General features: G+C 39.4%; 1 long non-coding RNA gene across 1 annotated transcript; it reads left to right on the top strand.

Moving 5' to 3' along the window:
* The first annotated feature begins 11,258 nt into the window (after window positions 1–11,258).
* LOC109276035 (uncharacterized) lies at window positions 11,259–12,327 on the top strand. The gene is made up of 2 exons (XR_002084488.2): window positions 11,259–11,451; window positions 12,031–12,327. It is a non-coding gene; the product is annotated as an uncharacterized LOC109276035 (long non-coding RNA).
* The last annotated feature ends 274 nt before the right edge of the window (window positions 12,328–12,601 follow it).

The following is a 12,601-nucleotide window of genomic DNA, read 5'->3' as shown; positions in this document are numbered from 1 at the left end:
TCAAGAGTTTGAGATTCCTCTATAACTGAAAACATTTACTTTTTCCATGAAATAGGTGGCTGTTATCTACTAAAAGCCAAGATTAGGAGGGGTGTGTGTGTGTGTGTGTGTGTGTGTGTGTGCGCGTGTGCGCGTGTGTGCATACACACACTAGTGCGCACGTGCTGGGGAGGAGAAGTTTGAGATTGGAAGATATTTTAGTTATTTAAGACTGTGTAACAAATTGCCCCCAAATGTAGTGGCTTAAAACATTATTATTTCACAATTTCTGTGAGTCAGGAGTGTGGATGTTACTTAGCTGGGTTTTCAGGGTCTCTTAACAAGGTTCCAGTCAAGATGTCAGCTGCTGTGACCTCAAGGGTTGGCTAGGGGAGGATCTGCTTCCAAGGTCACTTGGAACAACAAGTGGTTGTTGACAGAATTCAGTTTCTCCTGGGCTATTAGACTGAAGACTTCAGTTTTCTTTGCAAGGCCTCCCTCCATGTGGGGCTCACCATAGGGAATGACAGCTAGATTCCATCAAAGAGGAAGAGAAAGTGAGCAAGACAGAAGCCAAAGTCTTTTTGTAACCTAATCTGAGAAGTGGCATTCCACGACTGTTGCTGTATCTTTTTGTTAAAAGCAAGTCACTGTGTGCAGCCCATAGCCAAAGGAAGGCACATTCTGGGAGATATAATCATTGTAAGCAATCTTTGAAGCTGCCTATCACAGAACAAAATGGAAAAGATTTGAAATGGATCTTGGGCATAGTAATATCACAGTGGCATTGATAGGATCAGTAGAAGTTGGTGAGCAGCCCTCAACACTGCAATTTAAGATCTGTTTCTGACCCACTCATCGTTGTTGTTGCTATTGGTTTTTCTTGAAAGATTTGTGCATAGGGCTTAAGAAAGAACCCTATTTGTGCATAGGGTTCACACAATACTGAAATGACCCCATTGATATGTCTGTCCCTGAGATTGGAATTTTCTTGAGGATTGATAATATGTCTGATCTGTGGTCTCTCAGAAGTCAACAGGGCATGACCACTTTCACCTTTGGAGGTTCCAGGTATATTAAAAAAATTAAGAAATCTCAAAGTAACTTTCTAAAAACTGTGACCTGTTTAAAATATTTAACAGATTTCTACTTTTTCACAAATCAAAATATAATACAATGTAGTTATGCTTTTCGAAAGATAAATGACAGGATTTTCGGAAAGAAGATATTAATTCATAGTGCCGAGCAGGCACAAAAATGTAAAGTTTTAGAATTACCATATATCATTCTTGTCACTGCAGCTCTGTGGTTGAGGCCTTTCAGGTAGATGAAGCCTCGCTTCAGAGGGGCCTCCCGCCTCCTCTGGCACCAACTCTCAAGCCTAGGATAGTGGTTGGTTCATAGCAGACATTTAACAAATGTTTGTTGACATTTTTTCTGAAACAAAATCTTTCAAGAATGATTCATTTGACTTCTGAAAGTCAAGGTACCAGAATATGAGTTTTCTATTAGGACTCTTAAAATTCCATTTTACACATGATTTTGAGACTTTGAAGTGCTTTTACTATAGTTCCAGTGCATGACTTTCCCTCAGGCTTTCCTAGCATGATTCATAATTCTCCTTTGGAAAAATCTAAGCTGAATTCAAGGAATGTATGTGTAATGAGAAAGGGGCAGGGGAACAAATAAACACAGAAAATCTCTACCTCAACTTTTGACCCCATGAGCCCATGTTATTATGGATAAATCCAAGGGATGACTGAATCAGGGAACTCTAGAGCCATCTTACATGTATGTTAGGGTAAAGACTCTGGAATGTACTAGATACATCCTAGCCATCCCAGGCTCCCCCAGACTAGGAAGACCAACACCAAGTCTTTGGGACAGTGGGAATTCCCTGAAACTCAGCTTCTATCATCTTATTCCATACACTTTTGCCTGGTAAGCTCATTCTTGGTCTTGCTGAATATATAATCCACACCTATATCTCCAGCTTCGACATTAATATTCAGCCCCAGGCTGGTGGCTCTGTTGGGATGCCCCTAGGGTACCTCAAAACCACATCTAATGTACATTAAGATTCATTACCCTCATTAAAATTATATTCTTGGTTATTGATACCTACATCTACCCATTAGTAGAATAATTCAGAAACCTGAAACTTTTTTTCCCTACTTCTCTCCCACACAAACATCTAATTGATATATTACCCAGTCCTGTTTATTTTAAACCTTAATAACTCTCAGGCAACTGATTAACGGTATTTCTGGAAAGATATTTGGCCATTTTTATGGAGGAAGTTTGACAGTTTCATATCCTTCCACAAGTTGTATAATATTTTTTAAAATTTTATTTATTTTGAGAGAGAGAGCACCTGTGAGCACATGGGGGAGGGGGGAGAGAGAGAAAGAATCCTAAGTAGGCTCTATTGTCAGCACAGAGCCCAATGCAGTGCTCCAGTCCACGAACCTGTGAGATTGTGACTTGTGTCAAAATACAGAGTCAGATGCTTAACTGACTGAGCCATCCAGGTGCCCCACAATTTGTACAGTGTTATGTAAGTCAAGGGTACAGTAAAATCCCCAATTTTAAAGTATATAGATGTGAGTATGGGCATGGCAAGGGTGGGCATTAAGAAAATGCAACAATATATCAATACTGGCTGTCTTTTGGGGCGCCTGGGTGGCTCAGTCGGTTAAGCATCCGACTTCGGCTCAGGTCATGATCTCACGGTCCATGCGTTTGAGCCCTGCGTTGGGCTCTGTGCTGACAGCTCAGAGCCTGGAGCCTGTTTCAGATTCTGTGTCTCCCTCTTTTTCTGACCCTCCCCTGTTCATGCTCTCTCTCTCTCTGTCTCAAAAATAAATAAATGTTAAAAAAAATTAAAAAAAAATACTGGCTGTCTTTTGATGGTAGAATAAGAGAATATTTTTCTTTCTACAAGGTTCAGTATTTTCTAAATGTTTTACACCAAGTATGTGTTATTCAATGTGAGTCCCATGAAGTCAGATACAATTTTTTTGTTCACTTACGTATTTGAAGTTCCGGAACAGTATCTTATATGTGGCAGGTGCTTAATAAATATTTGTTTGTTGAATGAATGAATCTTTTTTTTTATGTTTCTCAGTCTATGTGTTCATGATTGCTATTGAGAGAGACAGACAGACAGAATGTGAGCAGGGAGGAGCAGAGAGAAAGGGAGACAGAATCTGAAGCAGACTTCAGGCTCTGAAGTGTCAGCACAGAGCCTGACATGGGGATCGAACTCACAGACCGCGAGATCATTACCTGAGCCGAAGTCAGATGCTTTAACTGACTGAGCCACCCAGATGCCCCGAATGAATGTATCTTTATCATGTAAAAAGTCATATGAAAATTATTAAATGTACTAAAATTCCATTTCATCCTCTTCTTGGATTGTTTCTTATTTTAATAATTATTCATCCTTTCCTTTAGATCACCTGTGGCTGAAATGGTCAGCAGTGGCCATGCCTGCAAAAGTGGTTCCTGGCTCTTGATTTTTTTTTTTTTTTTTTTGCCCAACCTTACAAATATTTGCCCTCTATTCTTTCCTTTCAAGTTCTTCTGCAGGCATTGCTAAGCAGATTGGTCCAAAATGAGTTTTCAGAGAAGTGACATTAGCATCATGGTGGAATAAGAGATTTTCCTTTGTTTTTGGCTGCCCTCTCAACAACATTGATTCAACATCCATCCACAGACAAAAGTGGTTTGTGGGAGCTGTGGAAGGCAGCACCATACACCAAGGGACCCAGGCGAAGTCTTGCCCACCTATATGTGAGGTAGTAGGCATACATACCTTGGTCCTGACTGTGGACCCTGCAATGGTCCATGAACCAGCTCCAGCCCCTCTCAGCTGTGGTCCTGGAGACCCTGGAGAACACTGTCTTACACAATCACCAACAGACAAAAAGAGCTTTTGTGGAAATCTAGGTTTCTGAAGAAGTTCTAGCATGACGTTGGAGAAGAAAAAAAAAGTTTGGATGCATTGGAGAGAGTAAGAAAACAGCTTGATTTTATCTTCATCATCCCTCCCCTAAGAGAGCACAGCTTGGGGCCAAGATCTTGGCCTGTGATTTCTCTGGAGTGGGGGCAGGGAATGCGCATGTGAGTGAGCCCTGCCTGCCACACCACCCCAGCTATGCAGAATGCCCAGAAGGAGGCACTCTCCCTACTGTGGCAGCAAGAACAAGTTTTGGCTGGTGGCTAGTGAGCATGCACAGAAAGCCAGTTCAAATCAGCAAGCCAGAGACCATAAACTTGAGCTTTAGTGCCACCTTTGGGAAAACAAAAGAGAAACTCAGCACTAGGTCAGCACTAGGCGAGGTTCACTGTAGGATCCAGAGAAGGCATACTAACTTAAGAATTCTGCCACAATAGGGAGCAAAAAGCATGAAGCAGGTGTACCTTTAGCAGGTCTAAGAAAGATTAAGAATCTCTAGCACGGCTGACAAGGCACTTCTCTCCCAAAAACAGTTAGTAAAGACTGGAGAAAGTGATTGCCATTTCAATTGGGAAGACAGCAATGCAAAACTTCAAGGAACATGAAAAATCAAGAAAACATGACACCACCAAAGGATCACACTAATCTTCCAGTAACAAATCCCATAGGCATGGAAATCTGTGATTTACCTGATTAAGAACTCAAAATTTTAAGGAAGGTCACTGAGCTATAAGAAAATAGAAAGACAATTCAAGGAAATCAGGAAAACAGTGTGTTACCAAATGAGAAGTTTAATAAAGAGATAAAAAACATAAAATGGAACAAAACAAATTCTGGAGGTAAAGAGTACAGGGAATAAAATTTTAAAAAATGCAACAGAGAGCAGCACCAACAGCAGAATGAATCAAGCAGAATAAAGAATCTGTGAGGTAGAAAACAGGAGGAGAAATTCAGAGGAGAACAAAAAAGAACAAAGGAAGAATGAAGGTGTGAAGAAAGCTTTCTCTTGGTAGAAGAGAAGCAATCTGTAAATTATTGGAGAATCAGAAGAAGGGGAAGAAAGTTAATTGAAAGAAATAATGATTGGACTCCCAAATCTGAAGGAGGGATTTGTCCATCCAAGTTCAGGAAGTGCATAGGACCCCAAACAAATTCAACCTAAAAAGTTGTTCTCCAAGATGCATTTGAATAAAGATGTCAAAAATCAAAGACAAAGAGAGAATCATAAAAGTAGTAAGGGAAATAAAACATCACTTACAAGAGAAGCCTGCTATCAGCAGATTTCCCAGCAGAAATGTTAGAGGTTAGGAGAGAGTGGAATGATACTATTCAAGGTTCTGAAAGAAAAATCTGCCAATCAAGAATACTCCATCTGGTAAAGTTAACCTTCAGAAATGAGAGATAAAGATATTCCCAGATAAACAAAAGCTGAGACCAGACTCATGGCAGTTCATTGCCATGAGACCTGCTTTACAAGAAATGCTGAAAGGAGTTCTGTAAACTGAAATGCAAGGGCACTAATGAATAACATGAAAAATATGAAAATATACACAAATACATGGTCAAATTCAGAATACTCTAAAACTGTAATATGGTGGTATGTTAACCCCTTACTCTAGTATAAAGGCTAAGCATATTAAAAATAGCTATAGCTACGATACAGGTATGCCTCAGAGATATTGCAGGTTTAGGTCCAGACCACCACGATAAGGCAAATATCACAAAGTGACTCAAATGAATTTTTTGGTTTCCCAGTGCATATATAAACTTACACAATACTGTAGTCTATTAACTATGCAATAGCATTCTAATATATATATCTTAATTTAAAAATACTTTATTGGAGGGGGAACCAGGATGGCTCAGTTGGTTAAGTGTCCAACTTAAGCTCAGGTCATGATCTCATGGTTCCTGAGTTCAAGCTCTACATTGGGCTCCACCCTGGTGGTGAGGAGCCTGATTAGGATTCTCTCTCTCCCTCTCTCTCAGCCCCTCCCCTTCCCTCAAAATAAATAAGTAGACTTAAAAAAATACTTTATTAGTGTGCCTGGGTGGCTCAGTCGGTTAAGCATCTGACTCTTGATTTCAGCTCAGGTTATGATCTCTTGGTTCATGGGATGGAGCCCTGCGTTGGGCTCTGCACTGACAGTGTGGAACCTGCTTTGGATTCTCTCTCTCTCTCTCTCTCTCTCTCTCTCTCTGTCCGTCCTTCCCCCACTTGTGCTCTCTCTATCTCAAACTAAAAAAAACCAAAAAACAAAAAAAAACTTCATTGTTAAAAAATGCTAACCATCATCTGAACTTTCAGCAAGTCATAATAACTGATCATAGATCACCATAACAAATAATAATGAAAAAGTTTGGAATATTGTGAAGATTACCAAAATATGACAGGGGCAAATGTTGTTGGAAAAATGGCACCAATTAGGCTCGCTCAAGGCAGGGTTGCCACAAATCTTCAATTTGTAAAAAACACAGTATCCGTGAAGTACAATAAAGCGAAGTGCAACAAAATGAGGCATGGCTGTAATTTGTTAATGAATACACAGCATACAAAGTGGTAAGTTGTGACCTCAAAAACATAAAACAGGGAAGTAAGTGGGTAGGGTTTTTGTATGTGAATAAAGTTCACTTGTTCTCAGCATAAAATATGGATATAGCTATAAGATGTCTTACATAAGTCTCATGGTAACCAGAAAGCAAAAATCCATAGTAGATTTCACAAAAGAGGAAGAAAAAGGAATCAAAGCATACCACTACAGAAGGTCATCAATTCATGAAGGAAGGCAGCAAGCAAGAAAGATGGGAACAAGGGAAATACAAGAAAGCCAGAAAGCAATGAATAAGATTGCTTTAGTAAGTCCTTCCCTATCAATAATGACCTATGTAAATGTATTAAATTCTCCAATCAAAAGGTATAGAGGCGTACCTGGGTGGCTCAATCTGTTAAGCATCTGATGTCGTCTCAGCAAATCATCTCGAGGCTCCTGAGTTTGAGCCCCACATAGGACTCTTTGCTGTCAGCACAGAGCCTGCTTCAGATTTTCTGTCTCCTCTCTCTGACCCTCCACCACTAGTGTGCGTGCGCTCTCTCTCTCTCTCAAAAATAAATATACATTAAAAAAAAAAAGGTATAGAGAGGTTGGATGAATAAAAAAATAAGACCCAACTCTATACTGCCTGCCAAAGAGTCTCTTCAACTTTAAAGACACACATAAGCTCAAAGTGCAGGCTAGAAAAAGATACTCCATGCAAGTGGAACCAGAAGAGAGCAGGACTAGCTATGCTTACATCAGCCGAAATAGACTTTGAGCTAAGTGGTAACAAGAGACAAAGAGGGTCAATATATAATCATAAAGGGTCAATTCATCAGGAAGATACAACAATTATATGTTTTATATATATATATATATATATATATATATATATATATATATCCAACATCAAGCACCTAAATATATTAATAATATACTAACAGATCTGAAGAGAGATAGACAGCAATTCAGTGAGAGTAGGGGACTTAAATACTCCATTTTTAACAATGGATAGATCATCCATACTGAAAATCACTACAGAAACATTAGACTTGAACTACATTGTAGACCAAATAGACCTTATTGACATATGCAGAATATTCAATCCAACACATTCTTCTCAAGCACATGTGATGTATTTTGGATACACCAAAATACAAGATCTATACCAAGCATAGACAATATGATAGGTTACAAAACAAGTCTTAGCAAATTTAAGAAGATTGAAGTCATACTAAATATCTTTCCCAACCACATGCTATGAAACTAGAAAACAATAACAGGATGAAAACGGGAAACTTACCAAATATGTGGAAATTAAACATTCCACAGCTAAACAACCAACACATCAAAGAAGATATTAAAATGGAAATTTAAAAAAAATCTTGAAACAAAAATTAAACACAGCACACCAAAATTTGTAGGATGCAGCAAAAGCAGTTCTGAGGGAAGTTTTTTCTATTTCTTTTTTTTTTTTTTTATTTATAAAGAGATGGAAACCAAGAAACAGGCTCTCTCTTTTTGTTAAGTTTATTTATTTATTCTGAGAGAGAGAGATTGCGCATGCCTGAGTGCAAGCTGGGAAGGAGCAGAGGGAGGGAGAGAGAGAATCCTAAGCAGACTCCATACTCAGTGCAGAGCCTGATGCGGGGCTCAATCCCAGGAACCACCTGAGCCGAAATCAAGAGTCAGACACTTAACCAACTGAGCCACCCAGACATCCCATATTAGGGGAAGTTTACAGTGACAAATAAACTTATACATTAAGAAAAAATAAATCTATCAAATAAGCAATCTAACTCATATCTTAATGAACTCGAAGAACAAACTAAGCCCATGCTAGCAAAGGAAGGAAGTAACAAACAGAGCAGAAAGAATGAAATAGAGACCAGAAAAACAACAAAAGGAATCAATGAAATTGAGAGCAGATTTTGTTTTTAACTTTTTATTTATTTTTGAGAGACAGCATGAATAGGGGAGGGGCAGAGAGAGAGGGAGACACAGAACCTGAAGCAGACTCCAGGCTCTGCACTGTCAGCACAGAGCCCGACACTGGGCTCAAACCCACGAGCTCTGAGTCATGACCTGAGCCTAAGTCGGGTGCCCAACCGACTGAGCCACCCAGGTGCCCGATGAGAGCAGATTTTGTTTTTAAAGTTAAACAAAATTGACAAACTTTTAGCTAGATTAACCAAGAAAAAAAGAACACTCAAATAAATAAAACCAGAAATGAAAAGGAAACATTATAATGAATACCACAGAAATACAAAGGATCATAAAAAATTACTGTGAAGAGTTGTACGCCAATATATTGGATAAACTAGAAGAAATGGATAAATTCCTAGACACATAAAGTTTACCAAGACTGAATTAGGAAGTTAAAAATTTGAACAAATAATGAGTAGGGAGATGGAATCAGTAATCAAAAACCTCTCAACAAAGAAAAGCCCAAGACCAGATGGTTCACTGGTGAATTCTACCAAATGTTTAAGAAGATTTAACATAAATCCTTCTCACTCTTTCAAAAAAAAAAAAAAAAATTGAAAACGAGGGAACATTCCCAAACTCACTTTAAGAGGTCAGTATTACCCTGACACCAAAGCCAGTTAAGAACAATATGAGAAAACTACAGGCCAGTATTCCTGATAAATCAGATGCAAAAATTCTCAACAAAATTCTAGCAAACGGAATTCAACAGCACATTAAGAGGATCATACACCATGATCAAGTGGGATTTATCCCTGGGATATAAGGATGCCTCAATATACACAAATTAATAAATGTAATATACCACATTAATTGAATAGAAGGTAAAAATTATTATAATCTTAGTAGATTCAGAAAAAGCATGTGAGAAAAATACTTTCATGATAAAAACTGCTAACAAATTGGGTGTAGAAGGAACATACCTCAACATAATAAAGGCCACATATGACAAGCCCATGCCAATATGATAATGGTGAAAGTTTGAAACCTTTTACTGTAAGATCAGGAAGAAGACAGGGTGCTCACTCCTACCACTCATATTAACATAGTACTGGAAGTCCTAGCCAGAATAATCAGGCAAGAGAAAGAAATAAAGGGCATCTAAATATGAAAGGAAGAATAAAACTGTCTTTGTTTACAGATGATTATATATATATGTGTGTGTATATATACGTATATATATATGTAATGTTATAAACATATGTAATAAATATAAAATAAATATATAAATATTATATATGTGTTATGTCTAAAGAAAAGCACGTTCAGAAGAATGAAATGGGATCCCTTACACCCCTCACAAAAATTAACTCGAAATGGATGAAAGACTTAAACATAAGACTTGAAACCTTAAAACTTCCAGAAGAAAATAGGAAAAGCTATAGGGGAAAATCTGAACTTTGGTCTTGTCAATGATTTTTTGGATATGGCACCAGAAGCACAAGTAACAAAAGCAAAAATAGTAAGTAGGAGTATACCTGATAAAAGGCTTCTGCATAGCCAAGGAAACAACCAACAAAATGAAAGGTAACCTACAGAATCCAAGAAAATATTAGCAAATTATAGGTCTTAAAAGGGGATAATATCCAAATATATAGAGAACTCTTACAACACAATGGAAAAAAAAACTCATTAAAAAATGTTCATAGGAACTGAACAAGAAGACATACAAATGGCCAATAGGTGCACGAAAAGATACTCCATTATTAATCGTCAGGGAAATGCAAACCAAACCACAATGAGATACTGCCTTAGAGCTCTTAGAGTGGCTGTCACCAGAAAACAAGAGATAAATGTTACTAAGGATGTGGATGTGCACTCGTGGTGGGAATGTAAATTAGTACAGCCATTATAAAAAACGGTATGGAGATTTCTAAAAAAATTAGAACTAGAACTATCATATGATTTATCAATCTCACTTCCGGGTATACATCCAAAGCAAATGAAATCAGGATCTCAAAAAGATATCCGCACTCCCATGTTCATTGCAGCATTGTTCACAATAGCCAAGATATGGAAATAACTTAAGTGTCCTTCAAAAGGTGAGTGGATAAGATATGGTGTGTGTGTGTCATATATGAATACCATTCAGCCATGAAAAAGAAGGAAATCCTGCCAACAACATAGATGGAACTTAAGGGCATTATATTACTTTTAAAGTATTTTTTAATGTTTATTTTTGAGACAGAGAGGGCGCAAGTGGGGGAAGGGAAGGGAGAGAGGGAGGGAGAGAGAGAGAGAGAATATGAGAAGTAGGTTCCCAGTCAACAGGAAGCAGACAGCCCAATGCTGGGCCCAAACTCCTGAACCGTGAGATCATGACTTGAGCCAAAGTTGGACACTTAACCGACTGAGCCACTCAGGAGCCCCATGAGGACATTATATAAGAGAAATAAGTCAGGTGGAGAAGGTAAATATTGTTTGGTAGATTCTACATGTAGAATCTAAAAAAGATAGACACAGAGTAGAATGGTGGTTGCTAGGGCCTGGGGGGCAGGGAGAAATACAGAGATGTCAGTCAAAAGGTACAAGTGTCCAGTTAGAAATGAAAAAGTTCTGGGAATCTAATCTACAGCATGGTGACTATAGTTAACAACACTACATTGTGTACTGAAAGTTGCTAAGAGAGTAAATCTTAAATGTTCTCACCACGAAAAAGAAATGGTAATCATACAAGGTAATGGAACTGTTCATTGAGGCTATGGTAATAATCATTTTGCAATATATGTCAAATCAATACCTTGTACACCTTAAACTGACACAATGTTATATGTCAATTACAGCTCAGTAAAGCTGGAAAAACCAAAACAAAATGAGTTTTCAATTCCACTTTTTTGGGGGGAAGGCAGCATCGCCTCCTAGTGGCTGTATCAAGAATGGCAACGTTGATCAATCTTCAAGACTGCGTAGCATTAGGCCCCTGCAAGTCCCAGGTTCTCCAGTGAACCAGGAGGTCCTGCTTGAAGCCCTGCGTGCTGCTGCCCCCTAGTGGTGAGTGAGCAGGCACAGGCCTCACAGCTTTTCTCTAAGGCTGGAGGGGATGCGAAACTTCCAGGCAGAAAGTTAGCAAACGTTGAAATTGGCTGGGCTATTGAAACCAGCCACAGTCCACCATCCTCCCTTCAAGCCTCGGGAGATATTGGAGTCAGGCAGGAGGAATCGTCAGGGCCTGCACTGGGAAGAGGGCTGAGATGTGGTTCTTCGGTGGAGCAGCAGGATCTGTCGGTGCCATTCCCCTACTTGTGTGTATGCAAAATGAACACAACGCGGAAAGAGGACGGAGCGCATCTGCTCGCAGTGACCCAGGGCCAAATGGTCTTTTTCTTTTTTTTCCAAATGAATTCAGGTGACTGTTGGTTTGCGGGGGCGGGTGTCTCTAACGGATCAAAAGTGACAGGTGCGTCACACTCCAGTTCGCCTTTCAATTCTACAGGTGTTTTGGTTGTTTTAGTTTGGGGTTGTTTGTTTATTAGTTTTTGCTTCCCAGCCCTAGGTTTTGAAAGAGGACTTCCACTACCCCCATTTTGACCCCAGTATGTACTTTCTAATTGATTAAGTTCTTCTTTCCAGCGTATCTCTTAACTTAGGCAAAAGACCCTGTGGACAGAGCATCCTGTGATGGGAACCGAAATTACCCCTTTAAGCAATAAGCACTGCCCTGTGCCAGCAAGACCCTGTGATCGATCCCAAGATGATGACCGATCTGACCTTTACTGCCCACCTGCACATACCCAGCAACTTTGTCTCACATTTTCCTTATATAAACCTAGAAGTATTTCCAGCACTTTGGACAGGTTGTGTGACATTAGTCCACTTTTGTCCCAGTGCTGGCCTCACTGAAATACATTCCTTTCTGGTTTCACCACCGCTGGTCTCTCTGCCTTTGGATTTTGTCAGTGTGGCCAAACCTGGTCTGTTTGGGGCCCCCGAGCCAGGTGCTCTTGCACCCCTGTACCCCGTTTACGGTTTCCTTCTCTCCCATTTTTTTTTCACCTTATTTTTCTCCCTCGATTCACCTGCTCTGATAGCTCTAAGCCTCAGTGCCATCTTCTTTTCCAAGTCTAGAACCAAGACTCATGCAGCCTTGAAGGGTTGTGGCATAAATGCAGGTGTATTCAAGATGAGCCCATGGAGGCACCTG

The sequence above is a fragment of the Panthera pardus genome, unplaced genomic scaffold (genome assembly GCF_024362965.1).
Source record: "Panthera pardus isolate Hobbes unplaced genomic scaffold, ASM2436296v1 HiC_scaffold_2, whole genome shotgun sequence".
Taxonomy (NCBI): Eukaryota; Metazoa; Chordata; class Mammalia; order Carnivora; family Felidae; genus Panthera; species Panthera pardus.
The sequence above is the reverse complement of the archived record's forward strand: the minus strand, read 5'-3'. Positions and strand labels throughout refer to the sequence as shown.